The sequence below is a fragment of the Schistocerca serialis genome, chromosome 3 (assembly GCF_023864345.2).
Source record: "Schistocerca serialis cubense isolate TAMUIC-IGC-003099 chromosome 3, iqSchSeri2.2, whole genome shotgun sequence".
NCBI lineage: Eukaryota > Metazoa > Arthropoda > Insecta > Orthoptera > Acrididae > Schistocerca > Schistocerca serialis.
This window is the reverse complement of record NC_064640.1, coordinates 145,451,519-145,472,049: the sequence shown is the minus strand read 5'-3', so window position 1 is coordinate 145,472,049 and position 20,531 is coordinate 145,451,519. Positions and strand designations below refer to the sequence as shown.

Genomic DNA, 20,531 nt, shown 5'->3' with positions numbered 1-20,531 from the left:
CTATTGCTGAGTTACATTTCATGCTTTAAAAGCTATTTCTTGTATCTTTGCCTACGGTAGACGTAGACTTTTCTTTTTTTAGTTTAATCGTATGGCTAGCGCCCCCCGTCAGGCAGACCGTTTGCCGGGTGCCGGTCTTTCAATTTGACGCCATTTCGGCGACCTGCAGTCTATGAAGATCATAGGATGAAGATGAGGACAGCACAACACACAGTCCCTGGGCGGAGAAAATTCCCCGACCCATCCGGGAATCGAACCCGGGCCCAGAGGATTGAAAATCCGTCACGCTGACCATTCAGCTACCGGGGGCGGACAAGGTAGACGTAGATGTATCGATGACAGACACCATGGACGTTCCAAATTTCGCGGCTCCGCCCAAAGCGCCGATAAGAAAGCCACGTTACCGCTGGCTACATGGTGAACTACGTTTATCTTAATACAACCGACCACAGTGATAGCGGAAGTCAGTTATCTTCGGGTAACCACCTCAAGCAGATCGTCGCCAGCTACGCTACGTCACTGGCGCTGGATGCTGTTGACGACAGCAATTTGACCTTTGGGCTCTACCGAATTCGTCGTCCCGCCCCGCTGTACTAAAGCGGAATTCTGACACCGTCAGCAATGCTCGACAACGGATGATAGACTCAGAAATATTTCCGCGGGATATCTGTATTAGCGAGGCCTACGTCACATGGAAAGTTATGAACTTCGTCTCATACCAAATATCGCCGACTGCGTCTTTCAGTATAAGCTGAAATACTGGGACTTAAAGTGTCAGGTCCTCCTAATTCACTTTTCCTCCTACGTTACTTATTTTCTTCTGAATGTTAATTTTTGTTAGATACGAGGAACCGGCGATTCAGGTTGTACAGATTTTTGATGCGGCGGCCGGAGTGGCCGAGCGGTTAAAGGCGCTACAGTCTGGAACCGCACGACCGCTACGGTCGCAGGTTCGTATCCTGCCTCGGGCATGGATGTGTGTGATGTCCTTAGGTTAGTTAGGTTTAAGTAGTTGTAAGTTCTAGGGGACTTATGACCACAGCAGTTGAGTCCCATAGTGCTCAGAGCCAGCCATTTTTTATGTCCAGTAAATACTGTAATCGTGAAGGCGTTTATTCGTTTGGTGTACAGTAATATTCACCATTTTCATCATCGGGAGCCCAGAGACTATTGAGGCCGATACGTTTCTCTTACATACGCTGTCAATTCACTTTGTTAGCGTTGGGTTGGGTTGTTGGGGGGGGGGGGGGGACGAGACCAGACAGTGAGGTCATCGGTCTCAACGGATTAGGGAAGGACAAGGAAGGCAGTCGGCCGTGCCGTTTCAAAGGAACCATCCCGGCATTTGCATGGAGCGATTTAGGGAAATCACGGAAAACCTAAATCAGGATGGCCAGACGCAGGATTGAACCGTCGTCCTCCCGAATACGAGTCCAGTGTGCTATCCACTGCGCCACCTCGCTCGGTGGTCACAAAGTGCGCCTGAACAACAACCTTTTGCAGCGCAGACAGCTGCGAGACGTGCAGGAAGAATGTCCGTGTGGTTCTGAAGGGTACCAACAGGGAAGTGGAGTCATGCTGACTCTAGTTCCGAGGTCAGCTGCGCTATGTTTCTCGGTTGAGGATCCATGGCGCGAGCAGCCCGATAGAGGTGGCCCCACAGACTCTCGGTTGGGTTTAAATCTGGAGAGTCTGGTGGCCAGAAGATTGTGGCGAATTCATCCTGGTGCTCTTCGAACCATGCACATACACTGTGAGCTGTGTGACATGTTGCTTCCTACTGCTTGTAGATGCCATTCTGCTAAGGAGATACAAACTGCATGTAGGGGTGAACATGGTCCCCTAGGATAGATACAAACTTGTGTTTATCCGTTGTGCCTTTCGGAATGACGAGATCATCCACTGAATACCCAGACCATAGCGCTCCGCCTTCGGCCTGACCCTTCCTGTTGCAGGCTGTTTGCTTTCAGACGTTTCATGCCGCACACGCCAAAGATCATCTGTCCGATGGAGCGTATGATGTGGTTCCTCTCAAAAGGCAACCTGTCGCCATTGGGTGGACATCCAGTTGCGGTTCTGGCTTCCAAATTCCAGCCATCGTCACCGGTGAACAGCAGTCAGCAAGGGTGCATGAATCAGTCTCCTGTTGCAGAGGCCCATAGGCAGCAACGTTCGCTAAACGGTCGTTGAGTGAACGTTGTTGGTAGCCCATTGGTTCATCTGGACGGTCAGTTTCTCAAAAGTTGCACGTCTGCTAATATTCGCCCGTACATATCTCCGCAACCGTCGTTCAACTCTGTCAACTATGGCCGATGGTGCAGCACAGTTGCCTCGACGCCGGTTTTGGATAGCACCATTTTGCCATGCACGGTATACTGTAACCACGACGGCACGTCAACAGTTTACAAACCTAAAATGATTCCACCCTTGGCTCGAAAGCCAAGGATCGTGCCATCTTCGACGTCAGATTAATCGCTACGTTTCCGCATTACGACGACTGAACTTTTTTCCGCGCTCCCCGACACGTTTTATATACCCTACACTGCTAGAGCTGCGACCTGCCGTCTGTGAGTGGTTATTGCACGTTGACGTCGAATGTAGGTGGTAGTCACATTAATGTGACAGGACAGTGTAGTAGTGGCCTGACTTGGTATTACTGGAATGACGTCTTGGTTGCTGCTGCGAAAAGTCCGAGGCCATATACATGATAACGAGGTCGTAAGTAACTTCTGTGAATATCAATTGACGAAAGCTATGAATTCAGTACTGTCCTTAAATGAGTAAACCTTATAAAGCAGTATTAAAAGGACTCAGACGTCTCCTAGACATAGATTCGCGATGAAACACTTGCAGATAACTGCGTAAGCATTGAAATATCGGTAGCAGGATAACGGTCCACTCATTTAGAAGCTTCACATGAGATTTATGACTTTATACGAAATACGTTACATACTGCACTGAAATCCTTACTGTATTACTTGAATCATTTTAACCCATCATTATATTACTTCACTAAATAATGACGCACGTATCATGTCATCGAAGTGAACTATCAATCCAGGTGGCGTAGCGGCACGACACTGGATAAGTATTCAGAATTATGTATGAATGGGATGAAAGAAAGGAAGAGAAGGAAAAGTAGTAGGCGAATTGGGACTGGGGGAAAGGAAAGAAAGAGAATGCCGCCTGGTAGAATTTTGCACAAAGCATAATTTAATCATAGCTAACACGTGGTCTAAGAATCGTGAGAGAAGGAGCTAGAAACACCGTAAGGTTTCAGATTGATTATATAAAATGATTGATTATATAAAATGATTGATTATATAAAATGATTGATATATAAAATGAGACACTTGAAGCAGTAAATGAGTTTTGCTACTTGGGTAGCAAAATAAGTGATGATGGTCGAAGTAGGGAGAATATAAAATGTAGACTGGCAATGGCATGAAAAGCGTTTCTGAAGAAGAAAAAATTGTCAACATCGAGTATACATATAAGTGTCACGAAGTCCTTTCTGAAAGTATTTGTATGGAGTATAGCGATTTATGGAAGTGAAACATGGACGATAAACATTTTAGACAAGAAGAGATAAGCTTTTGAAATGTGGTGCTACAGAGGAATGCTGAAGATTAGATGGGTAGATCACGTAACTAATGAGGAAGTACTGAACGGAACTGGGGAGACGAGAAATTTGTGGTACAACCTGTCTAAAAGAAGGGATCGGTTGGTAGAACACATTCTGAGCCATCAAGGATCACCAGTTTAGTACTGGAGGGAAGCTTGGGGGTAAAAATCTTAGAGGGAGACCAAGAGATGAATACAGTATGCAGATTCAGAAGGATGTAGGTTGCAGCAGTCACTCGTAGATGAAGAGGCTTGCACAGAGAAGTGTAGCATGGAGAGCTGCATGAAATCAGTCTTTGGACTGAAAACCACAACAACAAAAATAATACTTTGTCGCTCGTCACCACTGATTCCGCTTAAAATCCCGATGCAGCTGATATCAGTAATACCTTTCCTTTCCTTTCTCCCCAACTCCACCTTTAATTTGCATGTAAGTATTCAAGACTTCGGCGATATTTAGATTTTCGCTGATTTCCCTAAATCGCTTAAGGCAAATGCCAAGATGATTGCTTTGGAAGGGCACGGCCGGTTTTCTTCCCGAATCCGCCCCCGTCCGAAGTTGTGCTTCGTCTCTGATAATTTCGTTGTCGAAGGGAAGCTAAACTCTACTCCTATTTCTCCCATTCCTTTGTGAATGTAGTTGTCCTTATCACAAAAGCAGCAGTTGTTAAGAGACGAACCACCACTGTAATCACTTCAGGAAAACGAGGGATCTTTTGTGACTAGGTTAAATCGCCATTAAACTTATTTTAATTGGTTTTGTGACCTCTAAAAACTGCATGGATTTTTTTGTGTTGAGAAAAAAATTTGTAGGCTGCAGGAAAAGCGTCGACATGCAATATACATATCGTAACGACAGACAACGATCGTTTTTCTGTACAACGGGTAACAGTGTGACCCGAAATATCAAAAATTGTTGTCGATTAGGTTGAAGTATTTTGCTAAATACAACACTGCAAGTATACTGCAGCTCTTGCTTCTTTCTAAAAGCTCTCGGATATTAATAACTGCAAGTACCTTTGTGATATGTGACAATAAGACCTATAGTTGAATACGTTTAGTTTTTGTAGTAATAAAAATGGAATATGGCCAGTATGTTTTTGGAGAAATTACATATTCAAAAACTATTCCATAGTGAAGGCTGGTGTAGTGATATTCTAAGCTGTGATACAGATTATTGCCATGTAACTTAGCACTTTATCCGGCGAGGTTTTCCACACAATCAGAAAAAAGTTTATGACATTTAGTTTCATTGAATGACATAGAAACTAGCATCCTCACCCCGTCGCGGGCCTAAGAAACATGAGTTGGTGCCACCGAAGCTAGATTCGGCAATAAATTTTAGATGTGAAGCGTAATGTAGAACATACCAGAGAATGATCGGTCCATGGAGACCTCTAGCGTTGTCCAAGTTTCCAGAAGCTCGTAGTAAATGCGTCTTCAGAGACCGGCAAAGAGGCGCAGAAGTTTTGCTTCCCGTACCCATGCATCTAGGATGTCGGCTTGCGAAAGAAACTGTTGGAGAACGACAGAGCCGTCGATATCTCATGTAGCGTCTAACAAGTGACGTGTCGGATCGAAGAGAAGCCTACTGGATTGGTTCAAACAGATTTAGGTACTTATATCGATAAGACGCGAAGTGTTTCATACACCACTGGCCATTAAAATTGCTACACCACGAAGATGACGTGATACAGACGCGAAATTTAACCGACAGGAAAAAGATGCTGTGATATGCAAATGATTAGCTTTTCAGAGCATTCACACTAGGTTGCGCCGGTGGCGACACCTACAACGTGCTGACATGAGGAAAGTTTCCAACCGAGTTCTCATACACAAACAGCAGTTGACCTGCGTTGCCTGGTGAAACGTTGTTGTGATGCCTCGTGTAAGGAGGAGAAATGCATACCATTACGTTTCCGACTTTGATAAAGGTCGGATTGTAGCCTATCGCGATTGCGATTTATCACATTGCGACATTGCTGCTCGCGTTGGTCGAGATCCAATGACTGTTAGCAAAATATGGAATCGGTGAGTTCAGAAGGGTAATACGGAACGCCGTGCTGGATCCCAACGGCCTCGTATCACTAGCAGTCGAGATGGCGGATCGTGCAGCCACGTGTCGATCCCTGAGTCGACAGATTGGGACGTTTGCAAGACAACAACCATCTGCACGAACAGTTCGACGACGTTTGCAGCAGCATGGACTATGAGCTCGGAGACCATGGCTGCGGTTACCATTGACGCTGCATCACAGACAGGAGCGTCTGCGATGGTGTACTCAACGACGAGCCTGGATGCACGAATGGCAAAACGTCATTTTTTCGGATGATTCCAGGTTCTGTTTACAGCATCATGATGATCGCATCCATGTTTGGCGACATCGCGGTGAACGCACAATGGAAGCGTCATCGCCATACTGCTGTATCACCCTGCGTGATGGTATGGGGTGCCATTGGTTACACGCCTCGGTCACCTCTTCTTCACACTGACGGCACTTTGAACGGTGGACGTTACAATTCAGATGTGTAACGACCCGTGGCTCTACCCTTCATTCGATCCCTGCGAAACCCTACTTTTCAGCAGGATCATGCACGACCGCATGTTGCAGTTCCTGTACGGGCCTTTCTGGATACAGAAAATGTTCGACTGCTGCCCTGGCCAGCACATTCTCCAGATCTCTCAACAACTGAAAATTTCTGGTCAAAGGTGACCGAGGAGCTGGCTCGTCACAATACGCCAGCCACTACTCTTGATGAACTGTGGTACCGTGTTGAAGATGTATGGGTAACTGTATCTGTACACGCCATTAAGGCTCTGTTCGACTCAATGCCAAGGCGTATCGAGGCCGTTGTTACGGCCAGAGGTGGTTGTTCTGGATACTGATTTCTTAGGATCTATGCACCCAAACTGCGGGAAAATGTAATCACATGTTAGTTCTAGTATAACATATTTTTCCAATGAATACCCATTTATCATCTGCATTTGTTCTTGGTGTAGCAATTTTAATGACCAGTAGTGTACAAGTCCGCACTGTCGACTAGCAAAAGTATACAAGGCTACGGAATATTGCCCAAAGGGTGTGGCTATCCTAACAAAGACAATGTGAAACTGGCTCTGAGTGTACTCTATTATACGTTATACGGCCGACTCTTTAGTGATAATATAAATGAGGCAGCCGATAACGTCGGAAGATCCATTGGGCTGTTCGTTGACGACGCTGTTCAGACACGGAAGCGCCGGAAAATTGGAGCTTAATGCCTGGAAACCTGCAAAAGTTCGATACTTGTCCAAAAGTTAGATAGCTAGCTACCAATGTACATAAATTTGACTATTAAGCATAAATCGGTGGAGAGCCTCGTTATTCTTTGAGTGCACGATTGGTGATCAACCACTGGAACAAAGTCAAAAGTGTTAGATATCCAGAAGTAAATACAGAGGACAGATTCACTGGGAGAATCCTACGGCAGTGTGACCCACCCACGTAGGAGGTAGTTTACAGAACTCTCGTCCGATCGATTCCTGGAAGTGCTCGGCAGTCTGGGACTCCTACCATGTGGAATTAATAGAGAAAATAGAGGACATCCCATGAAGAGCAGCAGATTTCGTCATAGGTTCGTATAGAAAATGCGAAAGTGTCGCTGATTTGCTCTTCCACAACCGGTGGCAGGCGCTACACGAAGTGCATGGTGCATCACTGAGTGGTTTCAAGAATGTGTTCAAATGTGTGTGAAATCTTATGGGACTTAACTGCTAAGGTCATCAGTCCCTAAGCTTACACACTAATTAACCTAAATTATCCTAAGGACAAACACACACACCCATGCCCGAGGGAGGACTCGAACCTCCGCCAGGATCAGCCGCAGAGTCCATGATTGCAGCGCCTTAGACCGCTCGGCTAATCCCACGCGGCCACCGATTGGTTTACTGTTGAAATTACGAATATGTATGCTGTGAGAATAGTCTCCCAAATACACTACCTGACAAAAAATGAGAAGTACCCAGAAGACAAGGCCAGATGTCAATGTAGCTTCGTAGCTGTACACACCATTGGCGGGCATGTAAATGTTTAGAGTTGTGAATCTCTGTGAATAATAAAACGACCACCCGATCACACTAATATTGCTCGTATTTAGTGTTTTTACCAGGCCTAGTAGAGCATACAAGGAGCGTGAACAGCGTCAGATGTTGAGTGATCACTGTGAACGACACGGAGATGTCGCATACTCGTGTGAGACAGAATCATCGGTACATTACCGAGTTTGAAAGTGCCCTCATTGTGGGTCTTCATCTGACCGGCTCGTCGAATCGTGCAATATCCGGATTTGTGTCCCGTTCCTATACTGCATGGGAACGTGAGAATAGGGAAACACATCGTCAAAGTTCCGGACGACAGCATCTGACAACAACAAGGGAGGATCGCTATATTGTGAACCAAGCATACCGTAACCCCCTCACATCTGCGTCTGTGGAATTACCTTCATATCTACATCTACATTTATACTCCGCAAGCCACCCAACGGTGTGTGGCGGAGGGCACTTTACGTGCCACTGTCATTACCTCCCTTTCCTGTTCCAGTCGCGTATGGTTCGCGGGAAGAACAACTGCCGGAAAGCCTCCGTGCGCGCTCTAATCTCTCTAATTTTACATTCGTGATCTCCTCGGGAGGTATAAGTAGTGGGAAGCAATATATTCGATACCTCATGCAGAAACGCACCCTCTCGAAACCTGGACAGCAAGCTACACCGCGATGCATAGTGCCTCTCTTGCAGAGTCTGCCACTTGAGTTTGTTAAACATCTCCGTAACGCTATCACGCTTACCAAATAACCCTGTGACGAAACGCGCCGCTTTTCTTTGTATCTTCTCTATCTCCTCTGTCAACCAGACCTGGTACGGATCCCACACTGATGAGCAATACTCAAGCATAGGTCGAACGAGTGTTTTGTAAGCCACCTCCTTTGTTGATGGACTACATTTTCTAAGGACTCTCCCAATGAATCTCAACCTGTCACCCCCTTACCAACAATTAATTTTATATGATCATTCCACTTCAAATCGTTCCGTACGCATACTCCCAGATATTTTACAGAAGTAACTGCTACCAGTGTTTGTTCCGCTATCATATAATCATACAATAATGGATCCTTCTTTCTATGTGTTCGCAATACATTACATTTGTCTATGTTAAGGGTCAGTTGCCACTCCCTGCACCAAGTGCCTATCCGCTGCAGATCTTCCTGCATTTCGCTGCAATTTTCTAATGCTGCAACTTCTCTGTACACTACAGTATCATTCGCGAAAATCCGCATGGAACTTCCGACACTATGTACTAGGTCATTTATATATATATTGTGAAAAGCAATGGTCCCATAACACTCCCCTGTGGCACGCCAGAGGTTACTTTCACGTCTGTAGACGTCTCTCCATTGAGAACAACATGCTGTGTTCTGTTTGCTAAAAACTCTTCAATCCAGCCACACAGCTGGTCTGATATTCCGTAGGCTCTTACTTTATCAGGCGAAAGTGCGGAACTGTATGGAACGCCTTCCGGAAATCAAGGAAAATGGCATCTACCTGGGAGCCTGTATCTAATATTTTCTGAGTCTCATGAACAAATAAAGCGAGTTGGGTCTCACACGATCGGTTCATATCCTTAGGCTGCCGTTAACACCACAACAAATACGACTGTGTCTGGAGTGGTGCCGTGATTGGGAAGTATGAACTGCTGATGAGTGGCGTCGCAGTGTGTTCAGCGATGAATCGCGGTTTTCCGCTATCCCGGATGATCATCGTTGACGAGTATGGTGGCTACCTATTCTTACTATGTTTTGAAGAAGCATAGTGATCTTCCTTCTGACATCATGATGTGAGGAGCGGGTATGAATTCAGATAACGGCTGGTAGTGATTTAAGGATCTCTGAACAACGGTACATCGCGAAAATCCTGCCTCCTCGCGTGTTACTCTTCATGCGACAGTAAAGTGATGCCATTTTCCAACAGGACAATGCTCATTGACACATGGCACGTGTCTCTATGAACTGTCTGCGTGATGTTTAGGTACTCCAATCGCCAGGAAGATCCCCAGATCTGTCCTAGATAGAATATGTGTGGCACAAGCTTTGAAGTCAGCTGTGTTCCAGTGTCGGTATTCAGGATATCAAGGAACAGCTGTGGGCCAGCTTGCCTCAGGAGAGGATGCAACGGCTTTATAACAACATCCCAACCGAATAAATGCACGTATGTATCCTGACCACAGAGAAACGTAATATTGATAGTGGGTCACTCTGCCATGTTCTTTGTAAATTTGACTATTTTATAATCACTGAAATAACATCACATATCCTCTCAACTCGTGAAGTTTCATTTCCTTTCCTCCTCCCCTCTAGGCACTTCACTTTCGTTCTCAGGCAGTGTACATTATTTCCTCCTAGATATTTCTCACGAAATGATCGTAATGGAAAAAATTTAGGGACGTTCCAGCTCACCTGCAGGTTGTTCTACTCGCGCACCATTCGTAGTTGGAACAGTATGGGCAGAATGAGGAAGGGAGTAAGGGATATGGTACCGTGTGAATTATGGTGGAGTGGTTATGTTCCCCCCCCCCCCCCCCGCCACACACAGTAATGTGTCTATCGGAATATAGATGTAACTGTATACAAAAGCTGAGTAAAATTGTTGTTGCTGAATGAAACAATGTGCTGCACCGCAACTGCAGACCCTTGTCTCTCATAGGGCTGTGTTATTACCGACTGTCTTCCCGAGATATTTCTCTCAGCATGGCTTAAAATCACCAATTTTCTAGCGCTAGCGTCCAGTTGTCAAATTCCACGTGGGCTCTCCTGCGCGACTTACTGAACAGGAGAAATTATGTGGCAGTGCAGTTTAGCCGCGGGGCTTGTACATTTTCACAATAAATCTTTCTCTCAGCCATGTAGTTTATATTTAGTGGTCCCGCAAGGTATGCACGATAGCCTCCCACGCGTCTGAGAATAGAAGAGAGGTATTGGCAGACTGATGGCTATGACGCGTTCCTGGTAAGCACATAGCCCATGTAAGTGAAGAACTCGTTCGAATCCCTACCGGGTCAGTGGCTTTACTCTGTTAGGAAGTTATAATGAAGTGTATAGAACACTTTAAAGTGAAAGATGAAGTTGAGTACTATCGAATTGGACTTTAAGACGTCAGTGCAGATTTTAAGCAGACTCGGCCATTTTGTGAAGAAAAATAAAGCCCCATTTTATTATATGATTCGACGTAAGAATTAAGTCCACTGTATAGGAGTTAACCCCGATTCCACTACGGGAGTTGTTCAGTAGCTTAGAGCACTGACCATTAGAACCAATTTCCTAACAGTAAGACCCAGGCAATAAGAAATTTCTAATTATGTGTTCTACATCTACATCCATACTCCGCAAGCCACATGGTGGTGTGTGGCGGAGGGTACTTTGAGTACCTCTGTAGTGATTACGGGTTCCGAAAACCAACAAAATAGAACCGAGGTCCTATTCCATTATGGCAGCAGATGACCGACGCGAGTGCCTTTGCTAAAAGCACGACATCGCCTGCAATGCCTCTGCTGGATTCGTGACCATATCGGTTGGACCCTAGACGACTGGATATCCATGGCCTCGTCAGCTGAGTCCCGATTTCAGTTGGTAAAAGCTGATGGTAGGGTCCGAGGGTGGCGCATACCCCACGAAGCCGTGGGCCCAAGTTATCGACAAGGCACTGTGCAACCTGATCGAGGCTTCATAATGGTGTGGATTGTGTTTACATGGAATATACCGGGTCCTCTGGTCCAAATGAACCGATCATTGTCTGGATATGGTTATGTTCGGATCCCTGGAGACCATTTGCAGGCCGGCCAGTGTGGCCGAGCTGTTCTAGGTGCTTCAGTCTGGCACCGTGCGACCGCTACGGTCGCAGGTTCGAATCCTGCCTCGGGCATGGATGTGTGTGTTGTCCTTAGATTAGTTACGTGCAAGAAGTTCTAAGTTCTAAGGGACTGATGACCTCAGAAGAAAAGTCCCATACTGCTCAGAGCCATTTGAACCACTTTTCGTGGTGTTGACATTGGAACATGCATGGGTCATCGGCTGCGGAGGCCCATCGTTAGGAGCGTTCGGTGCACTGTGTGTTCAAACACACGTGTACTCTGCCCAGCATTAAAGTTTGTTGCTAGTTCCACCACAGTTCGTCACCTGTCCTGCCTTAGCAGTCTGCCCAGCCAACGATAGCTGGCATATGTTACGAGGGGTGGCCGCCCAAGCACACGACGTCTGAACGTGGTTTCACCTTCGTTTCGCCACGTGCTGAAGACACTCACCACAGCACTCCTCGAACATCCGACAAGTTCTGCATTTTCCGAAATGCTCGTGCCGATCCTCCGTACCATGAGAATCTGCCCTAGGGCAGACTCAGATAGGTCGCGCGTCTTCCCCATTCTACACGCGGACAGCACGCTCATTGTTACTACACTACTGGCCATTAAAATTGCTACACAAAGAAGAAATGCAGATGATAAACGGGTATTCATTGGACAAATATATTATACTAGAACTGACATTTGACTACATTTTCACGCAATTTGGGTGCATAGATCCTGAGAAATCAGTACCCAGAACAACCACCTCTGGCAGTAACAACGGCCTTGATAGGCCTGGACACTGAGTCAAACAGAGATTAGATGGCGTGTACAGGTGCAGCTGCCCATGCAGCTTCAACACGATACCACAGTTCATCAAGAGGAGTGACTGGCGTATTGTGACGAGCCAGTTGCTCGGCCACCACTGACCAGACGTTTTCAATTGGTTATAGATCTGGAGAATGTGCTGGCCAGGGCAGCAGTCGAACATTTTCTGTATTCAGGAAAGCCCGTACAGAACCTGCAACATGCGGTCGTGCATTATCCTGCTGAAATGTAGGGTTTCGCAGGGATCGAATGAAGCGTAGAGCCAAGGGTCGTAATACATCTGAAATGTAACGTCCACTGTTCAAAGTGCCGTCAATGCGAACAAGAGGTGACCGAGACGTGTAACCCCATACGTGCACCCCATACCATCACGCCGGGTGATACGCCAGTATGGCGATGACGAATACACGCTTCCAATGTGCGTTCACCGCGATGTCGCCATACACGGATTCAACTATCATGATGTTGTAAAGAGAACCTGGATTCATCAGAAAAAATGACGTTTTGCCATTCGTGCACCCAGGTTCGTCGTTGAGTACACCATCGCAGGCGCTCCTGTCTGTGATGCAGCGTCAATGGTAAACAAAGCCATGGTCCCCGAGCTGATAGTCCATGCTGCTGCAAAGGTCGTCAAACTGTTCGTACAGATGGTTGTTGTCTTACAAACGTTCCCGTATGCTGACTCATGGTGCGATGATTGGTAGTTGACCCTAAGTAATGGAAAGTGTGATGTCATCCCCATGAGTGCTAAAAGGAATCCGTAAAACTTCAGCTACACGATAAATCAATCAAATCTAAAGGTCATCAAATCAGCTAAATGCCTAGGAATTACAATTGCAGACAACCTAAATTAGAAAGAACACACAGAAATTTTTTGGGAAAGGTAAACCAAAGACTGCGGTTTATTGGCAGATCTACTAAAGAGACTGCCTGCACTACGCATGTCCGTTCTCTCTTGGAGTACTGCTACGCGGTCTGCGATCCTTACCAGATAGCATTAGCGGAGTACATCCAGAAAGTTCAAAGAAGAGCAGTACGTTTTGTATTAAGTCGAAATAGGGGAGTGAGTGTCACTGATATGATACAAGATTTGATATGGATATCATTAAAACAAAGGCGTTTTTCGTTGCGGCGGAATCTTCTAAAGAAATTTCAATCTGCAACTTTCTCCTCCGAATGCGAAAATATTTGCTGACGCCGACCTACATAGGGAGAAACGATCATCATAATAAAATAAGGGAAATCAGAGCTCGCATGGAAAGATATAGGTGTCCGTTTTTTCCGTTCGCTGTTCGAGATTGGAATAATACGGAGTTATTGTGAATGTAGTTCGATGAACACACTGCCAGGCACTTTAGTGTGATTTGTAGAGTATCCATGTAGGTGTAGATGTAGAAATGATGCTGTATGACGTAGAATGTTACAAGGAGTCCACTACTTGTTCTCGGGTGGCAGGCGCAGGTTTGAAGGGGTTACCATTCGTGTGGTGTACAATACAGCGATCCAACCTTGTGGTCGTCAGACGAGCTGGACCGGATTCTTGACGAAGAGTACGCCCGCCATCGCGTTCTCATGCGCTCCAACTCAGGTTACTACCACACACGAATGTCCCACAAACATGTATATTGCACGATTCGATCAGCCGTCAAAATGGAGACCCACAGCGAGGCATTCTTCCTACCTCAATCAGCTGCTCCTTGCGCTGTTTCACAGGAGGACGTGGCATCTCCTTGTCCTTCAGTGATCACACTGTTGATGCCTCTTATATACCCTACCAGACCTGGTAACAACAGTAAACACAAACAACACTAACAGACTCTTGAGGCAGTTGTACCTGTCACAGAGATTCACAACTCTAGTCAAATACATACACGCCGATATGTTCCAACGTGCTACTCCAGGAGGGTGTAAAATGAATGTGCGCAACGGAAAATGATGATTTGGCCCTGTCTGACTACCCCCTGAAGCAGATCTTAGGATCTCTTAATGCTCTTTTTAACATATAAATTACAATCTAAACATAAACGAATTATGAAGGCAACTAATACTACTTAATGATAAACGTTGTTGTTCAATATATATTTATTACAGATTAAAATCAACCATTTAAGTACAATTGTCTATATTTCCTAACTAAAATTATTAATCAACTGCCCCTTATTATGACTGTACGGTCTAATATCACAACGCGAAATGACTGACATCATCTACGTACCAAACGCTAGAAGATGAAAGATGATCTACGGTGGTGTGGAACCTCAGTGGAAATAAACTAACGTGATCGCAGCTCTTTAGCTTCATAGCCCTAATAAGCTGAAGCAATTTGCGATATCACCATATGTACTGCATCCGGTATGTCGAATTGATGGTTCTCGTACTCGTCTGCGACATTGGAAGAACTCCAGCCACTCTTTCAAACACTAGGACGGCAGAAAACGGTCTTCTGACTAATATACTCTAATACTGTCTTCTCCTCTCTGTGTTCTACAGACGAGAAATTCGAAATCCCAGCCACAAGGATGGAGTTAAGATAACGTCTCAACGTAAGTATAGGCAGAAGAAGTGCTCTCAATTACTGAATGCTCCGTAATCAACGACGACTTCCAGCACGGAGGTGAAGTCCAGAATCGTATAGGTACACAACAGTACAGTGCGTAACTGTTCTAACTATAAACTCTCGTGAGAGCAAAGACAGCACGTCCATCTGTACCAACAAAGCCGATACCGAGCGACCGTCAGACACGGGCGCTCACAACGGAAGACCTCGTCTCTCCACCGCTGGCTTCCCAGCAAGGCTCGGCTCGGCCCAGCAAGGCTCGGCTCCCCACCCTCGTAATTCTGAAAACGAATCATATTCCCGAAACCACGGAATATTCTCCCTCTCTACTGTTTCTACCGAACGCCGACCAACCATATTTTAGTCTTTTGTTGACCAGTGCGGAAAGTTTGCGAGGAAAAACCTATACTCGAACAATGGTACGCTTCTGAGTAAAAATCGTTGGAAATAACCCAGTCTACGTGGTTTCCGAGGTGCCGCTTCTTCGTTCCTCTCACCTGCGTCCAAGATTTGCAGATATCCCGATTATCCTTCCGGTCCTGCTACAATAGCGGCCGGCCGTCACTCTATTGTGCTCCAGAGCTCAGGTGCCACGACGTCCATCTAGCTACTTCCTCTTTTTAAGCAAGACCAACACCTGTGCGGGCCTTCCACCCAGAGCTTGAGTTCTGCTTGCCGTTTCATCTCCACTGGCGTTCCAATCTCTACTAGCATAGGCAATCATTCATTTCGTCGTTCTGTTAATAAAGACACTGTGCCACCCTTCATGCAATAAGCGTTATCAATTATTTACAAGGCCCACGTGACAATGTCAGTCTCCTTTAAATATTCATATATACGATGTACAACCTATCAAATGATACCTAATTGTGGTTGTAGTTCACGGCAAAGTATGTGGATGAGTGCTTGTAAGGTGCGAAATTATAGCCACCTTACAATGTGTACGAAGTTACATTGACACCCAACCATGTCTTTCAGATCCTTCAATTTTTTTCCTCAGGCAGTAGATTCTTACATGTAGCTCACAATATCCAACAGACAGTGTTAGTGGCAATACTCATTTATATAATATTACAATTATTATCATGAAAAACACATAAATACGTAGACCACATAATTTATTTTAGTTACGACCTAGCACAGTGGTTCAGCGGTTACAATACGGGACTAGCGTCCTACTGGCCCACACTTGTCCATTCCGAGCTAGTGCGCCGCGTCTACAGTACAGCGTGTTTCTGTTATGATGATACGAAGTTTGGGGGTGAATGATGAATGGAAAATCCATTAATTTGAGAATGAAACGCTGTTCTGGAAGCGACCGAGTCGAAAGGTAAAATCCAAAATTACAAAATTTCTTGTGTAATATTTATCTGCTGGAGATGACAAAAATCCATCTACACAGCTTGATACTGCTAAAGAACAGAGACACTGTTGGACAGGACTAATCATAGGTAATGATGGACGGCATGAAACAGTACATCCATAACAGAGGTAGAGTGGTATATTTAAAACGAAAAATGGAACAGATTTTACCACATGGAAAATTACAATGACAGACATAAGTAACATTCATGTTTGAAAAAGGTTAGATTCCCAATAAAAAGGTCAGTAAGCAATACGCCCGCCTCGGGTTGCAGTAAGAAAGGAGGAAAGAAGATTAGGGTTTAATTTCCGTCGAGGACGATGTAATTATAAATGGTTCAAATGGCTCTGAGCACTATGGGACTTAACATCTGAGGTCATCAGTCCCCTCGAACTTAGAACTACGTAAACCTAACTAACCTAAGAACATCACAGACATCCATGCCGGAAGCAGGATTGGAACCTGCGACCGTAGCTGTCGCGCGGTTCCAGACTGAAGCGCCTAGAACAGCTCGGCCACACCCGCCAACTACAAATGGACCACAAGCTACCATTGGTGAATAATGGGAAAGAAAGTGGCCGTGTCATTTAGAAAGAAACCATGCCGGCATTTGCCTTTAGTGATTTAGGGAACTTATGTAAAATGTAAATCTGGATGGCCGGATGGGGTTTGTACCGTCGTCCTCCCGAATACGAGTCCAGTCTCTAACCACTGCACCACCTCAAAGCTACTCTCTCTTATTTTACGATTATGATTACACTACGGCAACCAACGTGTGTTCTGCTACTCCCACCTGAACTGTGTATAATAATACATGATCTGCTTATTGGGATGGATGTGGAAGGCTGAAATGAGTGAGTGCAAGGGCCGGGTGCGGTTTGTGTGGCCAGCATAAGTAAGTTGATATCCACTATCAGTTTAGCATCCTCGCCGAAATCTAACGTCGAGATACAGATGGTCGCACCAGCGTTGACCATCAAGAACTGTTTTGCTTCGTGTCCGTACTCGTGGGTGGAGTGGAGTTCGTGGCAGTTGACGGGATCCTCTGACGATGTAAGTTACGAGGACAGTGTGCCCGCTTTCGTCGTCCAGTTGCGTTAACATTTCCGAAGCTTTCCGATCGCCAACGCTGGTTTCACACACGGTTACTTGATTGGTCGTGTTTTTTCGCTCGGTTTGGTATTGTGGCCTTGTTTTTATGCTGCTGACAAATCAAGTTTTGGATTACTCCCGATTTGAGCTTCCGGATTTGTGTAGGACATTCGCCGTCGAGCACTCTGTCCCTTTAGCCACTCGCCGTTTTCTCAGAAACCAACTCGTGGCACTCTGACACCTGGGTACCTTTTTACTAAAAGCAGCCTGCTGGAAGCGGCAGATAAAAAGTTCAGTGGTTCCATTCCGGCAACACGATTAGCTACGTACGAATGATACACCTTTACAGAGTCTCGTTTGAGAGTTTTTATGTAGAATTTTGTATTATCCTAACGATTCGTGTTGTTACAGCAATATCATCGCTTCTACATCTACATCTACATCTACATCCATACTCCGCAAGCCACCTGACGGTGTGTGGCGGATGGTTGATCGACGTTAGAGATAAAGGTCTATAGTTGTGCACATCTGCTCGACGTCCCTTCTTGAAAACGGGGATGACCTGTGCCCTTTTCCAATCCTTTGGAACGCTACGCCCTTCTAGAGACCTACGGCGCACCGCTGGAAGAAGGGGGGCAAGTTCCTTCGCGTACTCTGTGTAAAATTGAACTGGTATCCCATCAGGTCCAGAAGCCTTTCCTCTTTTGAGCGATTTTAATTGTTTCTCTATCCCTCTGTCGTCTATTTCGATATCTACCATTTTTTCATCTGTGCGACAATCTAGAGAAGGAACTACAGTGCAATCTTCCTCTGTGAAACAACTTTGGAAAAAGACATTTAGTATTTCGGCCTTTAGTCTGTCATCCTCTGTTTCAGTACCATTTTGGTCACAGAGTGTCTGGACATTTTGTTTTGATCCACCTACCGCTTTGACATAAGACCAAAATTTCTTAGGATTTTCTGCCAAGTCAGTACATAGAACTTTACTTTCGAATTCACTGAACGCTTCTCGCATAGCCCTCCTCACACTACTTTTCGCTTCGCGTAATTTTTGTTTGTCTGCAAGGCTTTGGCTATGTTTATGTTTGCTGTGAAGTTCCCTTTGCTTCCGCAGCAGTTTTCTAACTCGGTTGTTGTACCACGGTGGCTCTTTTCCATCTCTTACGATCTTGCTTGGCACATACTCATCTAACGCATTATGTACGACGGTTTTGAACTTTGTCCACTGTGTCACAAAATGTCCCACAGCAGCGCTTCACGAGGATCGCTGAAACGGGCACAGAGAACTGACGGGGCTCACGAATTCCCAAGACCAGTGTGGTGTCACCGCCAGACACCACACTTGCTAGGTGGTAGTTTTAAATCGGCCGCGGTCCATTAGTACATGTCGGACCCGCGTGTCGCCACTGTGTGATCGCAGACCGAGCGCCACCACAAGGCAGGTCTCGAGATACGGACTAGCACTCGCCCCAGTTGTACGGACGACTTTGCTAGCGACTACACTGACGAAGCCTAGCTCCTTTGCCGAGCAGATAGTTAGAATAGCCTTCAGCTAAGTCAATGGCTACGACCTAGCAAGGCGCCATTAGTAACATTGCATGTATCTAAAGAGTCTCACTTGTATCGCCACAATCTCCAGATGTATCAAAAGGATGGATTAAAGTTAAGTATTCCAGAAGCTACGTACTTTTCTTTATAGCATTCATTACGTATCCTGTTTCAGACCTCACGCCATCCAGCTTTAGCTTAGCGCGTGCCTTTCGGCTTCCTGTCATTGTGTCTAGGCTGTCTTGTCTAGACATAACAACCAGAAACCCTAAGCTGGTTAAGCCTAGCCCCAACCAGCGAAGGCTAAGCTCCTCGACCTGCTCGCTATTTGACAAGACCGATGGGGCACGTGTGCCTTACATTAGACCATAGAGAACGAAAGTTCTTACACAGATGAAAGCCCAGTCAGAGAAACAGTAAGCGCGGAGCTGAATGGAATGCCACGAAAATTAATACCATCAACTAGCTCGCGCAGCGTAGCTCCATTGAGGAAACCCCAAGTATGAATACGCAGACAGACTTGTCTCATTTGTACAGTGAACTCACTAAGCAGAGACAGAGGCGTAAATTAATGCCGACATGTAACAATTACATATGCTTGCAATAGTCGTTGTTAACAAAATATCGGCCTCTACCAAAGTGCTTAACTTCCAGTGTTAATTATGTCCGCGCTGGCGACCTCGATGCAGCTGTGTTCCAGGGCATCTCGGACCCTAAGGTAGCCAATATATCTGAATACGTAGCCATTATCAGCGACGTCCTGTAATGCGCTACAGCGCTACTTTCTTCTGGGCGTGGAAATGCCCTCAAGTTTATACGAATACAAATTATGAGACTATATGAGCCGTCTGGAAGTAAGATGAAGAAAGCGAGAAGGGAGTGTTATGCGAAAGCAATGTAAGTTTTACTCATGGATCTATAGATATCAGCTCTGCTAGCCAGTGATTTTAGCGGTCTCTCTCAGGATCAAACACCGAATATGAGTTACTACAACGAGTCGCACAGCTTCATCTGTGAGCTTCGCTTAAGGAACACTTGGTTGCCCAAACTGCTAGCTACCGTGGCTTACTCATACGCGATTGCTACAACAGTAATCCGTTCAACCGATTACATGACCAGCAATCACTTATTGACAATATTTTGACGGCGTAATTCTAGATATTTGTCTTCTCAGACTAGAACTTACTCTTTGTCCATACACCGCAGAATGTGTTCGGGGGTCCGAGCAAGAACCCTGTTACAGCAGCAGTTCTTGGAAGACAACATGGAACAAGCACAGAACTGATTGCAAGTGATGCAAACACAATTTGCTATGTGTTTTTTGACAAGACGTACAAACTCTAAGATCATAGCGTGGCTCTAATCATATGTTAAAGAAAGAGCGAGCTGGTAATGACACTCTTTAGGATCTATTTTTGAGCGTTGCCTCAATGGACAGAGCTCAGTGGACATTTTATCCACGAGGCATGAAGACAAAAATCTGAAGCCTTTCTAGAAGACGCACAGCAGGACATAGCGTACGTACGCTGGATTTTGCAAGCATGAGGCATCAGATCACAACACCATCTTCATACTCTCACTTCTGGAGTTACTCACAGAGCGTAAGCACTTTACAAAGCTTCTACAGACAAATGACGGTACGCGCCCCAAGC

General features: G+C 45.6%; 1 protein-coding gene across 1 annotated transcript in view; it reads right to left on the bottom strand.

Moving 5' to 3' along the window:
- The window catches only part of LOC126471550 (trimethyllysine dioxygenase, mitochondrial), a 497,242-nt gene that overhangs the window by 73,583 nt on the left and 403,128 nt on the right, over positions 1–20,531 (bottom strand). The gene's annotated exons all lie outside the window — the stretch shown is intronic.